At 37.9% G+C, this 20,009-nt stretch overlaps 1 non-coding gene across 1 annotated transcript; it reads left to right on the top strand.

Annotated features, from left to right (window-relative positions):
- The first annotated feature begins 19,752 nt into the window (after positions 1 to 19,752).
- Positions 19,753 to 19,856, top strand: LOC120224814. Its single transcript, XR_005526665.1, has one exon. It is a non-coding gene; the product is annotated as a U6 spliceosomal RNA (small nuclear RNA).
- The last annotated feature ends 153 nt before the right edge of the window (positions 19,857 to 20,009 follow it).

The following is a 20,009-nucleotide window of genomic DNA, read 5'->3' as shown; positions in this document are numbered from 1 at the left end:
ATGGTGGGGGAAAGGGAGAGAGGCAAACCATGGGAGACTCTTGAATGCTGACAAAAACTGAGGACTGATGGATGTGGGGGGAGGGGGGATGGGCATGGAGGAGGGCACTTTGGGGATGAGCACTGAGTGTTATGTGGAAAATAATTTGACAATAAACTATTTGTAAAAAAAAATAAATAAAAAAAAAGAAAAAAAATAAAAAAAAAGATTTGGCCTTTTGCTCACTTTATTACTTATTGTGAATTCCATTTCTTGCTCTTTTTTCAATATGCAACAAATGATTCTTGTGCTTTCAACAGTAGAGATTGCTAAAAATATACATCTCCACTATGACTCTATGGAAGTTGTAGAAATGGGACTACAAGACATTTCGGACTTATTACACAGATTACTGTCAGTAATGAGGTTTGGGGCAAAACAACTAGGAAAAGGAAGTTGCCATTAACTCAGATGAGAAGGCAGGTTTGGGAATTGGCAACTGGATATAGCTGACATACTAAGTTTGAGCTGCTGGTTACGTATCCAAGTGGAGATGTCAAGTATGTGGCTGCATATGTGAATTCAAATTTCTAGAAAGAGGGCTAATCTAGTGACATGAATTTGGGAGTCATTAAATATACAGATGGATCCAAATGAGACTGACTGGAGAGTGGGTTTAAACATGAATGACCATAAAAAAGAAGAGGTCCAAGGTAAGGACCCACAGGAAGACTGAGAAACAGCATCCAGAAAGACAGGAGGAAGGCCTGGCAATGAGTTTTCCAGGTTCCTTTTCACTCCCTGATTTGGAGGCACTATAAATGGGAGCAGTTACAGTTTAGTCCTAGAAAATGCTGTAAGGATGATGTTGCTTGGTTCAAATATGTTTAAAGATGCTGAGAAGTGTACCATATGCAGTCCATTGATATTTTTCTTTGGTTTGAATTAAGACTTGCCGGCTGCAGAAAACTAAAAATACATCATGCTGAAAAATGGACACCCTGAACACTTTGTGTGTGTGTTTTTCACAGTTTTCCATGACATTTTAACTAAGTGTGGAGGATATTGTTCTTCTTTTCCTTACACTTGGTATGGCTAATGCTGACTGTGTGGGGATTACAATCAGACCATGTGACAGATTGCAGTGTCACACACACAGGATTCTGCCTCCACTGCAGGGATGAACAGAAGGAAGTCATGGCTGGTAGAGAGAAGCTATTTATTCAGCTGCAAATAGCATCATAAAGTGGTAATGATAATTAAGAAAGCTACCAGGCTAAAGTAATGCTTCCCTCAGGTTCTTCATTCTGCACTATTACTTCAAATTATGTGTCGAAGTGTGTGTGTGTGCGTGCGTGTAGTTCAAGGTGTCTCCAACTTTATTAAAACAGTTATATTTACAAAAATACTCCTCTTATTCTGTGTTAAAATAGTTCTCAACTAAGGTTAACTTTTAATTTGGGAAAAAAACTGATTTGCTTGGGAAATCAAGTAATGATACTTCTACATAGGAAATAGATATAAGGAAAAAATAGAGATTATACATTGCTTATGTAAAACTGTATTCAAGTGTGGAAGCCAGATACCATTGATTGGGGAAGAAGTCCCAACACATCTAGGATGTGTCCTTGTATGAGGTTTGCACTTGTCCTCCTTGGGCACTGAGCTCCTTTCCTTGAGCACATTCCTGGAGACAGATCAAGGAAGGCAAAGAAGGCAAACATTACACATCTTGGTTCTTTACGTGCTATATAACACTAACCTTAAGAATAAAAACAAGTGGTTTGACAGAAGAGCTACATTGTGACTAAACTAGGCTTCTGATAGTTTGTGAAGTCAATTTCTTCATGCTTTCTCTGCCCCCCCATTTGGAACTAGTATCTTAGAGACACAACCCAAGTAAGCAGCTGACTTCACTAAGTTATAGGGGGAAATGTCTCTCTCTGCTGCTCTGTCTGTCACTTTGCTTGTTTGTATGACTGCTTCTGTCCTTGTCTGTTTTGTCTCTTTTTCCTTCCTGATCTTTCCTCATCTTTCCCTTTTCATAATATTAAGCTGTTAGAATTCACTGATTTTTTCTAGATAATTTTTTCAAATATTTATTTATTTATTTTGAGAGAGAGAGAAAGAGAAAGAGAGAGAGGGAGCAATTCGGGGAGAGACAGAGAGAGAGGGTTAGAGAGAATCCCAAGTGGGCCCTGGAATGCCCGCACACAGCCCAATGTAGGGCTCCATCAGACACTTAACCAACTGAGCCCCCAAGGTGCCCCATCATGTTTCAGATACTTTAAATTTTCAATTCATTTCTGCATCGAACTTGTTTCCAATCTCCTTTATTGCATGTTATCACCTCTGAATCATTCTATTTTTTCCTTAAAGTTTATCTATTTATTTATTTTGAAAGAAAGTGAGCAAGCTGGAGAGGGACAGAGAGAGAGCAAGTTAGAGAGAGAATCCCAATCAGGCTGCTCTGTGCTGTCAGTGCAGAGCCCGACTCAGGGTTCAAACCCACCAACTGTGACCTTAGCCAAAATCAAGAGTCTGACACTTAACCAAATGAGCCACCCAGAACCCCTAAGTAAAAATTTTGATAGAATTTTATGGTATAAAACAAGTTATACTACTTGCCTCTCAAACAAGGTACAGATACATTTCTTAGGTCTCCTTTCACACTCAGTCAAGGGAAAAAAGCTCACATCCTGACTGATGTATATTTTGTGCTGAAATCATGTGCGAAGTATGATGTTTGAATTCTAAAGTTTAGGTATACTGATACGTAAATGAAAAACTAGTAACTAGACTCTAAACCCATATTTTCAAAATTCACTTATATGAGTCTGTGAAAAATAACACCTTCCATTTGATTCTTAGAGATTGCTCTTAATAAATATTAAATAAAATAATAAGAATAATTGAGCCCAACAGCCTATGGCCTCTGTCCTTTTATGGCAATGCTCAGCTTTATATGTACACTTCCAAGAAACAAAAATGAATGAACAGCAATTGACAAGAATTAGCAAGAACATCACATTGACCACATGGAACGAAACTTGTTTTATTTTATTTTATTTCATTTCTAAAAGTATCCCTTTAATAGTCCCCTGGACTTCATGATAAAATTAGGTCAATGAAAGTGATACAGTTTAATGATGCGGTCAAAAACACCCTGAGGAAATAAAAAGTCAACAATAATTCAACTTGTATTCAAAATTTATAGCCACCAACTTTGTGGCATTGAAGAAAATTCCATTAAGCATTTACTGCATCTCCTTTTCTCCCTGGAGGAAAACAAAGTATTTATCTCCCTTTACCATGATTAGAGAACTGTCACCTTTAAAAAAACAATGTCCTTTGTCTCCAAAGCAGAAACATAACAAGAAAATCACAAAGCATTTTCTTCTGAACTTGTGAATTACATTTCGTGATCCCACCTTCACTAAGGCATTTCCTGTAAGTACATAGGGGTATACTTCTATCGAATGCTACTAGAGGCCAGATACCAAACTATGCGCTTTCCCTTAAAGTTGTTCTTCAACAACTTCATAAGAAATGTTTTCTTATTCTCATTTTCCAGATGAGAACACCACATTTCAGAAAACATAAATGACTTGTTGATGGATGCTGTAGTTTGAAGTGTTAGAGCTAGGATTTGAACCTGGATCCAGAGGTGGAGAGCTATATACCATGATGAATTTGCTCATTTTCAAAATTATATATATTCATGTGTGTGTGTGTGTGTGTGTGTGCGCGCGCGCGTGTGTGCGTGTGTTGGGTGAGGGTGGACAACCTACACAAGGCAGCCAAAAGAGCAGATGAAAGCATGCTTCCTTTGTCCTAGATTAGAAAATGAGACGTAAGTGAATAGAAGTGATGCTATGATCTTAAGCTTGAATGCAGCTGTGCATTTGGGTAATATTCTACTACACAGCTTAGGGCAATTCCCTAGGGATAGGAGAGGAGCAAAATGGAAGGATCTCGGGCCCTGAAGTCTTTAAGCCACCAGCTGAGGCCTGGACTCCTTTTCAAAATATTTCTGAAAATGTAGTTTATATTAGCCTAAAGCGCATCCTACTAATATGGAACTGCAAAGATTAAATTAATTAACATATTAAGCATTAATGACCTAAATGACAGTCAAGAAATTCAGAAAATAATAAAACTGAAGAAAGTAGAAAAATGACAAAAGAGAAAATATTAATGTCATGGAAGACAAGAGAAAAAATAGAGAAGAGCAATGAAATTAAAGCCTAGTTCGGGGCGCCTGGGTGGCTTAGTCGGTTAAGCGTCCAACTTTCGCTTAGGTCATGATCTCGTGGTTCGTGGGTTCGAGCCCCGCGTCGGGCTGTGTGCTGACTGCCAGCTCGGAGCCTGGAGCCTGTTTCAGTCTGTGACTCCCTCTCTCTCTGACCCTCCCCTGCTCACGCTGTCTCTCTCTCTCTCTCCTAGAAATAAATAAAAAAATAAAAATAAATAAAAAAGAAATTAAAGCCTAGTTCTATAAAAGCACTATTAATATAGACAAAATTCTGCCAAAGTTGATCAGGAAAAAAAAAACGGTTAAAGAGAGAGAGAAACAATAGCTAGATAGGTAATAGGTACATAGATAAATAGATAGATATTGAAAAGATCATTACTATATGTAATATTGAGAATTTTAAATACCTGTTCAAAGTATCAGAACTTTTATAATAAATTTTAAAATAAAATGTTAATTATCTAGAAATGTATACATTAACAAAATATACTCATTATAAACAAAACATCTGAGTAGACCTATATCACCTAAAGAGATATAATCATTACCAAAAAAAATCTACATATAGAAAAAGTAACAGGTCCAGATGTCTTGATTGTAGTGTTCCACCACGTTTTCAAGAAATGGAAAACTTTTTTCTTATGAAACTGTCCCAAGGGTTTACGAAAAATTAAAGTTCCTCCACTAATTTTATGAAACTTGTATGTATTTGCTAACGATTGTCATTTCTGAAATAGATGTAAAACTACTGCGTAAAATAGCAAACTTGTGTTGATCCTGAGAATATTAAGATGATTTAAATTTAGAAAATACATAAATATGATACATCAACTTGACAGTGTAAACAAAAGTGTATATCAGTAAATGCAGCAGTCATTTACTAAAATTCAAAACAACTCATGAAAAAAACAAGGAACAAAACAGTAATAGAAGGTCAATTTCCTATCTGATTATTCCTTTCTGCCAAAAAGCAAGCAAATTCAATGGCTATTCCCTACTTTGGGGCACCTGGCTGGCTCTATCGGTCAAGCTTGATTTTGGCTCAGGTCATGATCTCATGGTTAGTGAGGTAGAGCCCTACATCGGGCTCTGTGCTGACACAACAGGGCTTGCTTGGGAGTCTCTCTCACCCTCTCTCTCTGTCTGCCTTTTCCCTGCTCACACACTCTCTTTCTCTCTCTCAAAATAAATAAACTTAAAAAATTATTTTTTTAAAAAAAGATCATTCCCTACTTTAGTTATTCCCCCACAAATCTACCTCTAATCCAAGTTTAGGCTAATGAGATATAAATTCCAGCTTTCTGAGGCAACTTCTGAGAGCCCTTCCTTAACAGACATCTGGCCTGTGACTTTCACCTTTCTTTTTCTGCTCTTCCTCCTTATTTCCACTGCTGATGTGGAGGCTGCTATGAACCAAGGGTGTTAGAATAGGGAACTGGAAGGTCTGAGTCCTTAACAACATGTAGGACCATATCAGCCCCAAGCTGCTAGCCTCCAGACTTCTTGAAATGTAGGAAATAAACTTCTATTTTATTTAAGCTATTGCTACCATGACTCCTTCTTCTCAACCCTATGCTGAGAAGCAGTGGCAAATATAATGAGAGAATAAAAAGAAATGAGATATAAATTATAAATTTAATCAAGGTGAGGTTTGGAGAATTAAATGATTATATAGACTTATACTGCAATATCAGTGAGTTATAATTTCACACCCACAACATTGTCAGAAATTAAAAGATCTGATCATACCAAGTGTTGATAAAATCATGGAAAAATACAAACCCTCATACATTGCTAGTGGGACTATAAATATTTTAAAACTGTTTCAACAATATAATTCTTTTGACTTTAGGCAACAGAATCTTATCTCAAATTGGCTTAATTAACATGGACATCTATTATCACCTGTGTACAAAGTTTAGCTGAAAACCAGGCTTTTTATGATCAGAGGTTCAATGAGTCTTCAAGAAGTCAGTTCTTTCCAGTTTTGTTTCTGCCATTCTTAATATACCAGCTTCTATCCCAGATGGGACTCTCTTAGGGGAAAGAACATTACAGCTCTTCCACGGATCACATCCACAGACTCAGCATCTAGAAGAAAAGGAAGGATGCTGTATTCTTGTGATTTCATTTTAGGAGCAAGGAAACCATTTCCAAAAGTTCATGTTTCTTTGCTCAACATCTCAAACCAATCATTGTCAAAGAGAATGGAATAACATAATCATTAGGCAAGGTTTTTCATACCAAAAGGGTAGAGACTCAATATTCAGTAATAAGACAAAATTATATCATTACATCATACTACATAATAATATTAGTAAGAGTAATAGGTTACATTTATTGAGTTGTTACCAAGTGCTAGACACTCTCTCAATTACTTGCTCAATATGTATTTGTTTCCCCACAGAAGAGTGAACAAAACCCTGTAGATGTTGGGCATTTAAATTGAGACAGCAATTTCATCTTATTTCATACCCATAAAATGGATGAAAATGAAAAATCCTGGTTAATAACAAGTATTGGTAAAGATATATGTTATGTGTGTATGAATATAAACAAATATGGAACTAAACCTCAGAAACTATTTATAAAAGTTTAATTTTTCAGATAAAATAATAAAGCATGAATAAAATAAATACTTACCCAAGATCACAAAGCTATTAAGTGGCAGAGATAGGATTTGAATCCAGAGTCTTCAAATAGCAGTTAAAATAAATTAAATCTATACACATATATCAATGTGGACAATCTTAAAAGCATAATCTTGAGTAGATGGAAGCCTTGCAACATAAAAAGAAACGTAAGAACAGACCGAGTTTGCTAAGAGGGAGGTAGATATTATGAGTTCACTATGGAATAGGCTATATGGAAGGTAAGGACCAAGGGTGATGACCCCTAATCATGTATACTAACATCCAAGAGGCAATCAGATACAAAGATTTCAAAAAAAGTGTTTGGATCTGGAGAGCTAACAGTTATCAGGTAGTAGTGGAAACTACAAGTGGATTTGAAAAGTGAAAAGAGGGAAGTAGGAAAGAAAAAACTCTAAGTTTGGGGAGGAAGGAACCAAGAACAGAGGCTGATAAAGACACCAGAGAAGTTGTAGATGAGAGTTGTGTCTCAAATACGAATAAGAGCTGAGCTTCAAGAACATTATGGCCAATAATGTCAAATACTGCAGAGAGTGGTGAAAATACTTGGCATATCATCAAAGACATTGGTAAAGCCAGTTTCAAATGTAGTTACAGTTACAAACCTGTATCCATGCTTTGAAGAGTCAATAGAAGATAAGAAGGGTATGTAAAATGCAGCCTCTTTTTTTCAGAGCAGCTTGGTTAGTGAAGAGAAAGTGAATATTAGAGCATTTGCCAGGGGAATTGAGGGATTTTTTTCAGTGGAGAAGACATGGTAATATTTTTAACTTGTGTGAAGAGGGTCAGCAGAGGGAGACATCTAAAATACTAGAAAGATAGGAAAAGGTAGGACTCACTTGGAGGAACAACATCTGCAAGAATATGGGAAGCAGTGGATCAAGAGCACAGGTGGAGAATTTAGCCTTGAACGTGACAAATAATGAGGAAGTGAAGGAGAGATCTCCCAGATGAGAAGAGAGACAGATGGAATAAAGAAAGGAGAGAAATGAGTTTTGTCCTGCTGTGTTTCCAATCAGCTTTTCCCAGAAGAGATACTTGGCAAGGAAAACAGGAAACAGACAGGTGGTCCAAGGTCTGTTGGGTAAAGTTAATATATAGTTGCTTGATTATTCAGGTCTGAGTTTTGGGACAAAAAACGTAGATTAAAAGCAATTACTGCAAATTTATGAATCACATCCAGTTGCCCAGACACAAGTCTTCTGACCTGAATTTCTCCTTCCCTGAGTGAGTGAAGCTGGAATATTGCCTATATGGAAGCCATTCTGAATTTACACCAAAAAACAAACTGAAACCAGAAAAGAGTTAAAGAAAAGTCTCAGCAGATGTCAACACCAAAAGCCACCTAGTGATCATCCACACAAATCCACTTTCACTGAGGAGAAAAACAAATCTCCAAAGGGTACATGATAGCGCCAAGGTCATCACATTATTGATGCTTTATTTTCATCATACACATGATATATTTTACTTTTTTAAATTTATTTATCAATTGCCTCCTCCCATAAAAATGTGGTCTTCTGGAGAGAAGAGATTTTTGTCCCCTTTGCTCATTGCTGTTGCCTCAACCCTGAAAGTGGACCTGGTGTTTAGAAGGCATTTGATCATTATTTGTTAGTGAATGGATTGCATCTAACCCAGTACACTTTCTACTCACCAATTACACTTTCAATAAGAACACTTCAAAGTGAAACTGACGCTTGTAACAATCACCTTCATGTAAATAATTTTTATTAATTGCTTTTCATTGGGTGGGGAAGGCTCCAGGGTACAGCAGAATTCAAATCCAAGACCTCCTGGTCTCAGAGCCAAATGTTGGATGAATTTGACCCATTAAGTTAGTTCTCCCCGATGAAAACCAAAGGGATTTTTGTGGCAATAAACAAAACAATAATAGCAAAATAAATGAAACCAAAATTAATGTTATATGACAAGCGATACAGAGTTCACACTGCAGTGAGCTTCATGGTGTATTCCACATTCAAATCTTTATCCATATTTTTATGTCTATGCCCAGGTTTATGCCATCCCAAGATAAATACGGTAGACTCACTGGGTCTGTTAAATACTCACTGGGTCTGTTGCTAGGGGAGTGTAATGAAAATTGTAACTTCATATGACCCTTCCTCTGCTGAAGAAAATTCTCTATTTTGGGGTTTTCGTGTTAAAAAAAGGAGAAAGAAAGAAACACTGTGAAGTAGGCAGCTACACAGAAGAGTGTTGGTAGATGCTGGGTGATTCTGAGAGAGGTTTTTCCTACTCTCTCTGAAGTGTAATCTTTTGTTTTCTTTTTTTCTCCAGGAGTCATCTCCAGGGACAGGAAGGAGAAATACTCTGAATGAGGATGTGTCCATCTCAGGGGAAGCATATGAAACCTTAGCAGCACAACTCACACAACAAAGCATATGTTTGTGAAATTGGGTAAGAGAATCTAGCTTTATGGCTGTGAGAGATGCAATTGAGTATTTAAAGATTCACATTCCTTGAAGCTTCCTCATATCTTTGGGTAGTCCAAATTCTTATCAGAAAATGTACAGATTAGTATAATCAGTACATTAAACTTTATGATACATATAATATGATGTCCAATAGGATACTTAGTTTCTAGAATTTTTGCAAAGATCCAAAGCCAAGAACAAATATACCTCATGTTCTATGTTCAGAAAGCCCACTACCTTCCTACCGGGAGTTAGTGATAATAGCCAGTTTAGAAAATAAATGCCTAGTCACCAACTCTCCCTTCTCCCAACATTATCCCAGCCAGAGGAAAGGGTTGCATGGGGAAGAGAGGTGGTAAGTCCCGTGGAGAGAGCAGAGGTTGGGTAGGAATGAAAGCACTGCTCTTCCCTTTCTAATGCTCAGTGGGAGAACCGCAAGAGGATCACACAAAGATTGACAGTTCCTGCCAGGGGAGCCTGGCAACCAGAATCTGGCAGGATGTGTGCCGGGCTGCGGAACAGAAACGTCCCCGTCTGTGTCATCATTAATGCTGAACATAGTCAGAGATACTGGATTTGGGAAGACCATCTGGGAGTCTGAAGCATAGAGCCTTATCCTTTTCATCCCTCTTCATCCAATTTAAAGAAGAACAACTGTGTCCCTGAAGTTTGGAAGTATCCATGGACACAGTGCAAGTCTTGAGCTTTTTGTAACAGAAACACCTATATTAGCAACACTTGAAGGAACTGTGGCACAGTGTACCTTGGAGGAAAATGCTGGTAACCCTCCTCCATCCCAATTTCCCATAATCCTCTGAAGTGAGAAGCAAACTCCAGTAGTTCTAGAGCTGCATGGAAAAGCACATGAAGGGCAAAAGAAGAGGGTGGACCTCGGGGCTAGTAGGTGGTTGCTGGGCCAATCTCATAAGGCTCAATTTAGAGAAGTTGTGGTACCCAATCTACTGTAAAAGGAAAACTGCCCTGGGGAATGGGGCATAACTATTTGAGTAATGGCAAGTTAACAGAATTTCAGGGACATAGTCATATCACCTACATTTCTTCCCAATTAAGGAAAACATTCATTTTCTTCTCAAGCCCTAATAAGCAAATAATCTGGTATCTGTGCTTTGTTTTTCTATCAAACTAGGAAAGGGATAAGACTATTTATTGCTATAATAGGTAAGATAATACAGAATCCAGAAGCAGATAGCCAAAGAACACTAAAGGCCTAAAGAAGGGAAAGGTCAAGTAGAATGTTGGGATCACTGAAAAGAAATAAGCAATTTTCAGAGTGCTGAGTAATTTATGGGAAAAATTCTACCAGTAATTTTGGAGGAAACAAACCTCCTTAAGGAGCACTGTTGATAAAATATTGGTACACAGGCAGAAAAGAAGAGTTGTCTATGATTAATAATAAGAGCTGAAATACAAATAAACAACAACCCAGAGCAGATAGGTATAGGAAGAGAATAGTGCAGGAAACTCCAACAAGATTTAGATAGTATATGAAGAAAAACTCAGGATATGTCCCTATGGTAGATTGTATTTTCCAAAGAGAAACACCACCATAGGGTCCAGACCCCATTCTCCATTTATAATGACATTGACAACCCTTCCATCAAGCAATAGAATCTCTATACCAGCCCTTGGACCCCAGGCAGATCTTTGTGACTGATTTGCTCAATGGAACACAACAGAAGTAAGGCTGCATGACTTCCAAGTCCAGATTATAAAAATTCTCTATTCTTTTGCCTTCTTCTCTTGGGACACTTGCTCTGTAGATCCAGACACCTTTATATGAGGAGGCCAAGAGGAAGCCTCTGGAAAGGCCCACGAGAGGTGACCCATGCAGAGAGGAACTGAATCCCCAGGCACTCAGCTTTCACCAAGCTCCAACTGACAGCCAACAGCAAATTGCCAGCCATTTGAGTGAGCCATTCTGGAAGTGAACCACCCAATGTCCAGTTGAGCTGATGCCATATGAAACAGAGATAAGCCTTTCCCACTGCACCCTGCCCAGATCGCAGATTCTGTGCTAAATAAATGGTGGTTGTTTTCAGCCACTAAATTCGCCATGGGGGAATGGGCAATAAGCCAAAGCAAGACCAGGAAGGAAGGGGATTATTTACCTAGCCAAAGTTGAGTTTCCACAGGTACTTTGGAAGGAGGAATTGAAAGTTTCTATCAGTACTCCATTTTGTGTATTAATACAAATATGACAAATATGTGCTTTCTACAATTTATTATCTCCTTAACTGTGCATGTGTAGAGAATTCTCACTTCATTATATAGGTTAGGTGTTCTTAATAATTCTCTTGGCAGTTTTTATAAGTTTTGAATTAAACTTTAAGTATTGTTTTAGTTCACTATACAGAATGTTCAGCTTTAATTAACAGTAGTGGTTAATAAGCTGTTGCCCTGGAAGGGGTATAGCACATAAACAATACTCTACAAAATTGTGATTTGCTCAGGCTACATTTTGATTAGGTGATTAACATGCCATAGTTATAGAGATCATCATGTGGGAAAAAGAACACCTTCTGAAATATTTTCCCCAAAGCAAAGTGGTATATTTACAAAAAGTATAATCCAGACTCTCTGTGCAGCAATAGTGAACAGAAGGATCCAGTAAGTGTGTGTTTGTGTTTGTAAAATATACATAGCACATAATTTTTTCACGTAACAGTACTCCAGCAAAGATTTGAAAGCAACTGCCTGCCAACATAAAACTAGATATAGAAGATACAGAGTTGAACAAAATACATTGGTCCCTGATACGATACTAAGATTGTAAGCATATATGTGTGTGATATATAAGTATACACACACATACACCCACACATTAGTGTATGTGTGGGTGTGTGTGTGTGTTTATCAGAATGTTGAGAAGTATAGAAAATAAATTGAAGTAGGTAAAAGAGATAGTATGCCAAGGTGGGATGGGGGTGGGTAAGCACAATTGCTATTTTATATAGGATGCTCAGGAAAACTCTCCTGATGCAGTAGCATTTAAGCAAAGAGTAAATCAGATAGCTACCTGGGAGAAGCACATTTTATATTAAGGGAACAGCAAATGGAAACCCCATGAGATGAGAGCAATCTTAGTGCATTCACAGGACTCGAAGACACCATCAGGGCTGCAACAGAGCAAGCAAGGTGCTAGTGGAATGGTAAGCAGTACTGGGAATAGGAAACAGGTCATGGAGGGATATTAAGGAGACATTGGAAATGTTTTAGTTTTTATTGAGTGATTGTAATTATATATATGTATATATTTATGAGTGATTATAATATATATGTATACATACATTTATATATACATATATATATACACATATATAGTGAACTGAATGCATGGGTTTCCCCCACAATCAATATATTGAAGCCCTAATTTGGAGATGGAACTTTAAGGAGGTAATTGGGGTTAGATTAGGTTAGGACAGCAGAGATCTCATGATGGAATTACTGGCCTCGTAAGAAAAGCAAAAGATAAATTTCTCCTTCTCTGCACTCATGTACCAAAGAAAGGTGATGTGAGGACTCAGCAAGAAGGCAGCTGTCTACAAGCCAAGAAGAGAACCCTCACTAAAACCCAATCCTCCTGGTACTCTGATCATGAACTTCTGACCTCCAAAAATGTGAGAAAATAGATCTCTGTTGTTTAAGCTACTCAATCTGTGCTATTTAATGATGGTAGCTTGGAATAAGACAATATGGCTATTGCCACAGTAAACATATAGGAAAACTACAATGTCAATCGGCTTTAAAAAATTTTAACTTTTGTTTATTTTTGAGAGAGAGAGAGAGAGAGAGCACGCAGGGAATGGATAGGGAGAAAAGGAGACACAGGATCTGAAACAGTCTTCAGGCTCTGAGCTGTCAGCAGAGAGCCTAGCTCGGAGCTTGAACCTACCAACCATGAGATGATAACCCGAGCCAAAATCAGATGCCTAACCTATTAAGCCACCCAGGTGCCCTCAGTGTCAACTGGTTTTAAGTCAAGACTGAAATCCAGGGGTGCTTGGGTGGCTCACTCAGTTAAGTGTCAGACTTTGGCTCAGGTCATGATCTCACAGTTTGTGGGTAAAACCCCCATGTCGGGCTCTGTGCTGACAGCCAGCTCAGAGCCTGGAGCCTGCTTTGGATTCTGTATCTCCCTCTCTCTCTGACCCACCTCTGGTCACACTGCCTCTCTCTCCCTTTCAGAAATAAATAAAACATTAAAAAATTTTTAAAAGTCTGAAATCCAATTTTCTTTCAAAATATCTTCTTTTCATGGTCCTCTCAGTCCTCCTATCCACTTCTACTAGCTTTTGGGTAACAAGGGCACTAATTGCACAGTTCTCTGTGTGAGATTGCCTAGTGATTGGTTTCAATCACAACTTCCAGTTGTATTTCTAAAATGCTATTTTTCTGAAATTGTGCAAAAACATGAACTTTGGAAAGTATGTCTCTACTGATTGAAATGTCTTTTATTAAAGTCTTTTGCAAACTGTGTCACAAAAATTAAAATAAAAAGTCTTCTCTAATATGTGTATTACAGTTGTATAGTCAGGGGTTTTATAAATTGCTCTGGCTCTAAGAGGAAAACAGCATTTTTTAAAATTTGAATGAGAGATTCTTGTCCATTATGTGGAAATCCTTCCGCCTATCGTTATTTATTTGTTTGTTTGCTTACTAATTAATTAATTATCTTTTTGTTAAAACAGATGGAGTTTCTGACTTTTGTTTTCAGGCTTTAGCTATCTAGCTTCACATAGAATCAACTATTAGGCAGAGTTCAATTTTGCCTGCCAGCACAGGCTCTCTAGCAGATGACTGTTTTTAGCTTCTCCTGGCCACGTTTCATGTTCAGGTAGTTTCTCCTGAGTTCTTTAGAAGTCCCAGGCCATCTTTGTGGTTATTGCTATGCTGGTTGTCTCCACGTTTCTGTTTTTGTGTTTTGCAGGAGTGCTCAGACACCATGTAATGGCAAATCTTGTAAGGTGACTGAAACTCCTTTCCTTTCCTAGGCACCTCTAGTTCTCATTTCCTTCATCTTTGTCCCTGTCACTTATGCCACTTCTCTTAGCACTGCCTCCCCCTCCTCCTCCCCCTCTCCCTGTCCAGCCCCCCCTCCTCTTCCTGGTCTTTTTCCAATCCTGTCCAACATTTGCATTCAGACTCCTTGGCTCACATTTTTTCTAGATCTGTATAGGATTTTCACCAACTTTCTGCACAATGGGTGGGACTGGTTATCATTCTCAGTCAAGGATCTTTCTAGGAGGAGAAATAATTGCCTTCCTGGCATTTATTTCCAATAAATAAACACACAAGAAGCAGGCAAACCAAAAAGCCCTAGCACTCGGGGGCTTTCTTCTCCCTGACTTTAAGATTTATCTAGTGGCAATGGGCCAGACATCACAAGTGGGCAAAAATGGTGCTGTGGACCCATGCTCTTTTTTTATGTTTATGTTTATTTATTTATTTACTTTGAGAAAGAGTGCATACGTGTGAGCAAGGGTAGGTCAGAGAAAGAGGGAGAGAGGGAGAGAGAGAGAGAAGAGAGAGAGAGAGAGAGAGAGAGAGAGAGAGAGAATCCCAAGCAGGCTCCATGCTGTCAGTGGAGAGCCCAACATGGGGCTTGAAGTCACAAACCATGATATCATGACACGAGCAGAAATCAAGAGTTGGTTGCTTAATGGACTGAGCCTCCCAGGTGCCCCTTGGATCTCTGCTCTTTAACTCTTAACTATGAGGATAGGTTCTGTAAAAAATCTGTAAGGCCTTCAAACTCAAAGGGTAGGGAGATTATGAATTATCATCCGGGCTCACAACAGAATTCTAAGAATGACATAACATATCATTTGGGGGATAAATGAAGTTCTTTTATAAAGAATGTGGCTCACCTCATGTGACACTTCCTCCACAGACAGAAATATATTTATGTCCTAGGGAAAACAAGGCCACAAAAATAAAGTGAATTGACAGTATTGTAGAGACTCAAAAAATACATTTTTTCCAACTTTGTTTAGATTCTCCGTCTTTCATGGCAGCTTTGGTTTTTATGCTTATGAGTCATCGTAAGAAAATTTCAAAACAAAGCTGACAAGATTCATGGAAATTTCATTCCATTACTTTTAAAAGAAACACTTTCATTGGAGGAAGGTAGGCATCCATCCCTCTCATGTGTCATTGCCTCGATTGCATTGGGCAGCATAGCAAAAATATTCATCTGGTTGTTTACAGAGGAGCAAAATAATCCTGTTAAGTTTAGACTAGAAAAATTTTAAAGAGCCATATCCATCTGAACTTTAGAGTCAAAGGCATCTGGCTTAATCTCCTGTTCCCTGGGTAGCCACAGACAACTTACTTAAACTTGTTTAGCCTGAGCTTTCCTATCTAGAAAACCAAAATATTTGTTCCTACGTCTTAGGGTTATTGTGAGAATTAAAGGAGGCAGTGACACATAAGGCACATTAGCAGCACACCTGGCACACAGTAAATGCTCAGCAAATACTAGATAATATTATTAGAATTGTTACTGTTGTACAATCATTTTGCATTTCCATTGTCTGTGGCTTATTAATAGTAGACTAGCATATTTTCCTCCATTACTAACTGGAAACCTCAGTCAATTCACTTAGTCTTCCTTATCCTTCATATACATCCTTCTAAATGAGATTTCCTTTACATATAGTGGGTTATAATAGCTACTTAACTCTCAATAAGCTATTTTTAGATTAGCATTTTGTTGTTCAAATGATAATATTCAATGACAGAAGTTCTGTGACATGATAGTTCTATTGTCTAATCTAGCAAAGGAACTCCAGGGTGCCATGGTTCTGCTCCTTTTGCCTCCCCACACAAACATATTCTCTGTGATTACTGTTGATGATATCCAGAATCTGTATTAAATGAATGTATAATGACAATAATTCATTATAATATACAACTTCTTATAACACATAGTTTTGACCTTAGTAATTTCCAAATAAAAATAATTGCCTTAGTTTTTGGAAAAGAGAGAGAGAGAGAGAGAGCTTGAGCAGTGGAGGGGCAGACAGATGTATGAGAGAGAATCTTAAGTAGGTCCAATGCCTGGTGCAGAGCCCCATGTGGGGTTCGATCTCACGACCCTGAGATCGTGACCTGAGCCGAAATCAAAAGTTGGACACTTAACTGACTGAGCCACCCAAGTGCCCCCCAAAACTGTCTTTCTATCTCTGTCCCTTCTATCTAATAATTAAGACCTTCATGTATGTAAATCTTTAATAAAATCCAGTTGTTAGTGTTCCACTAACTAGAAACCAAATACGAACATATTGTTTTCCTTATTCTTCAGATAATGAAACTGAGACTGAATTTTAACTGAGTTTAAAGTGTCTTGACCAAACAAAAAGCAGAAAATAGTAACAGGTGAAACCAGGATTCAACATTGGTCTGTCAAACATAAAGGAAGTGGTTTTAACCATCATCATGGCTATATAGCATATGGATCACTGCTAAGGAAGATTTTTTTAGGCAGCCATTATAGGCAAAGCTAATCCCAAAAATGAACAATACCAAACTGTGGTGTATGTGGTAGTGCTTTCCTTTTCCCATGCATTATTCAGGTGGTTGTTGACCCATAGGGGCTACACCTGTTACTCTACAGACAGCTTACAAATCTTACCGTATAAATAATAGAAGAGCTTGATGGATTCTTGTGAATTTACACACTATGCCAGGTTTCCAGCAACCTCGCTCTACCAGTTTCTGTGTTAGTTGACACAGGGTGGAATATTTACACTGCTGATTTCCTGGAGAGGTAATAAGAGCTGTGTGGCAATAAAGGATCATTTAGCTCCTCTATTGGCTGGAACCTACATTCTAAAAATGTAAGCTAGATACATTCTTAAAAATAATTTTTAAATCATCCCAGCTGCATCTGATATACAGAGAAATCACAGGATATGGTATGTGTTCAAGTGGCTGCAGATATTTGCTGGGGGTATTTTTATGCATGTGTCTGCAAAGCTCCAGAGCAAATGCAATTTGTCTTCCAAAAATGTCTTTATACAGCTTTATATGAACTTGATGTGAATTAAGGCATCTTTTGTGCTTCATGTTAGTACTTAGATACAGAAATCATGAAAGATGTAATGTAGTTATTTATAAATGACTGATTTGTTAAAATAATTTTGGATGCACACAAGAAATCTTGTCTTCTCTATCAGATTTTCTGTGTCAGATTTTCACTATCTTCAGGTTACACTTGCAGAGCACAGTCTCAATGGCTTCTCTACACACACACACACACACATAGGTACACATACATACACATATACCCCTTGGGGCCCTTGGTTGAGAAGTAGAGAGTAGTGATTTGGCTCTTCTGCAGTAGAGCTTCTCTGCTGAACACCTCAGATCCTAGCCCTTGGGTGTCCCATTTTTGGAATTCCTTCCCACAAACTTCTTGACATGGTGCTAGTTGGTGTGGCTTCTAGGGAATATGCCAACTTAGTTACATGATTAAAATGAGATGGCCCAAATCTGCTATTGTCAATTACTGATAATATCATCAAGACAAGTTTTTGTTTAGAACTTCGGAATTTTTATCTGATGCATCAAAATGAATTGATAGAATTGTGATAAATTTATCTCTACTAGTTCATTAAATAATACTCATGTGCTATATTCATATTTTGATGATCTTACTGAAGTTTAAATGAATGCATTTATGTACATCAGAAAAAAATATGTCACAGGGGCTTCCCCACTTCGATTTGCCTATGAAAATGTTCCATCCAAAATCATTCCTTTCTGTTATTTTCTATCTCAGCTCCCATTTTACTTATTTCATAACATTCATTCATTATAATTTATAATTATTTACTTGTTTTATATCAGCTTCATAGAGCACAGATCATGGTGGGGTCCCTCCCCCCCCCCCCCAGATCAAGCACTCTGAATGGTAGAATGATGTCCCTCTTTAAATACTTATTGAATGAATGGTTACCTGCATGGGTCATTCAATTGAGTGTCTAACTTCAGCCCAGGTCATGATCCCATTGTTCCCAGGTTTGGGCCCCATGTCAGGCTCTGTGCTAACAGGTCAGAGCCAGAAGCCTGCATCAGATTCTGTGTCTACCTCTCTCTCTGACCCCTCCCCCACTCTCATTCTCTCTCACTCTCTCAAAAATGAATAAAAATAAAAAAATTTTAATATTCATTGAATGGAAGTAAATAAATAAAAGACAGGTATTAATAATTTAAGCAGTCATCTTTTTAGCTTTATTAAATACTGTTTGAGAGGACAAAAAGGAGAAAGACTCTAGAATATTTAAAAATATTTTCCCACAGACAACCAAGCTGAGAATGGTAAACTTTGGGTGGAAATATTAAGAAAAGGGAGGAAGGGAGTCTGAATAAATACAAGAATTACATTTGCTTTAATCTAGCCTTACTATATTGGTAAAATTCATACTGAGTTGGGGACAGAATTAATTTTTTTAATTAATATTAAAAAAGGCAGTTTTGCTAAACTTAGGCCCAACTCGAGAACAGCTATGAACAATAGCAAAATCCTTGATATGACATTGGCCTTGAGTTGGTTTCTCCTTTGTGAACCCTGTCTTACCATAGCATCTTGAGATTCCAAGCAGGTCTCAGTCACCTAGGTAAGTGCTAATGAATGTATCAAAATGGTGCCTATTGATTGTCACACCTAGGCTATTGACTTCAGAGTCAATATGAATGGAAAACAAGTGGAAAGAAAGCTACTGGGTGAAGTGAACTATACTAATCTTACTCAGGGCAAATGTGAGTCTGCTCATCACTCAAGTAAATGGCCATCTTACAAGTACTTATGTAAACGGATATTTAAGGTTCTTTATCGCTGTGTGTGTGTGTGTGTGTGTGTGTATTTTTGCAAACAATGGAGACAGATGGATAGACAGACAGAAACAGGTATCAAATATTTTAAATTTACCAATATATCATAGTATTACTTATGCTAAACAATTAGGCACAAATCAAGAATCTAAGAATGGTTCAGTGACTTATGAAACACCCATATGATAGAATATTTTTATAGAAGGAGCTCATTCCCCTCAATCCTCATGCTCTCACTCTCACTTCAGAGATGACTCTCCATCGTTTCCACCCTTTGGCATATAAGAGAACCTCTTCCCATCTCTCCATGTGTTATTATTCAAGGTTGAAAGAGTTGCTAAACCTATTGGTAAATCGCCGATTTTCATTAGTTCACATTTTCACTAGCTGGAATTACTTTACCTCACAAGTGGGGACAGTCTTTTAGGCCTTTATTTAATTCTTTACCTTTTCCTTGGGCTGCCTTCCTTAGGATCTGAAAGAAAATTAGTGGAATCCTTACCATTTTTCCATGTGAAAGTGCAGGATCCAGGGCCTGCATTTCAGAATATATATCTTAAAATCTTATAGAACAGTGCTCTCTTGGGCAGCGCCCACACTAAAATTGGAACAATACAGAGGTTAGCATAGCCTCTGCATAAGGATGACATGCAAATTCGTGGAGTGTTCCTTATTTGGGGTTGAACTAGATAAAGATTAAAAATACACTTACCGTGATGAGCACTGGGTCATGCTTACAACTCTTTTTTTTTTTTAAATGTTTATTTATTTCTAGGAGACAGAGAGAGAGAGACAGCGTGAGCAGGGGAGGGTCAGAGAGAGAGGGAGTCA

This window comes from Hyaena hyaena, unplaced genomic scaffold, assembly GCF_003009895.1.
Source record: "Hyaena hyaena isolate Hyena2069 unplaced genomic scaffold, ASM300989v1 scaffold_1252, whole genome shotgun sequence".
Taxonomy (NCBI): domain Eukaryota; kingdom Metazoa; phylum Chordata; class Mammalia; order Carnivora; family Hyaenidae; genus Hyaena; species Hyaena hyaena.
Note: the sequence above shows the minus strand (reverse complement) of the source record. Positions and strands in the feature narration are given on the sequence as shown.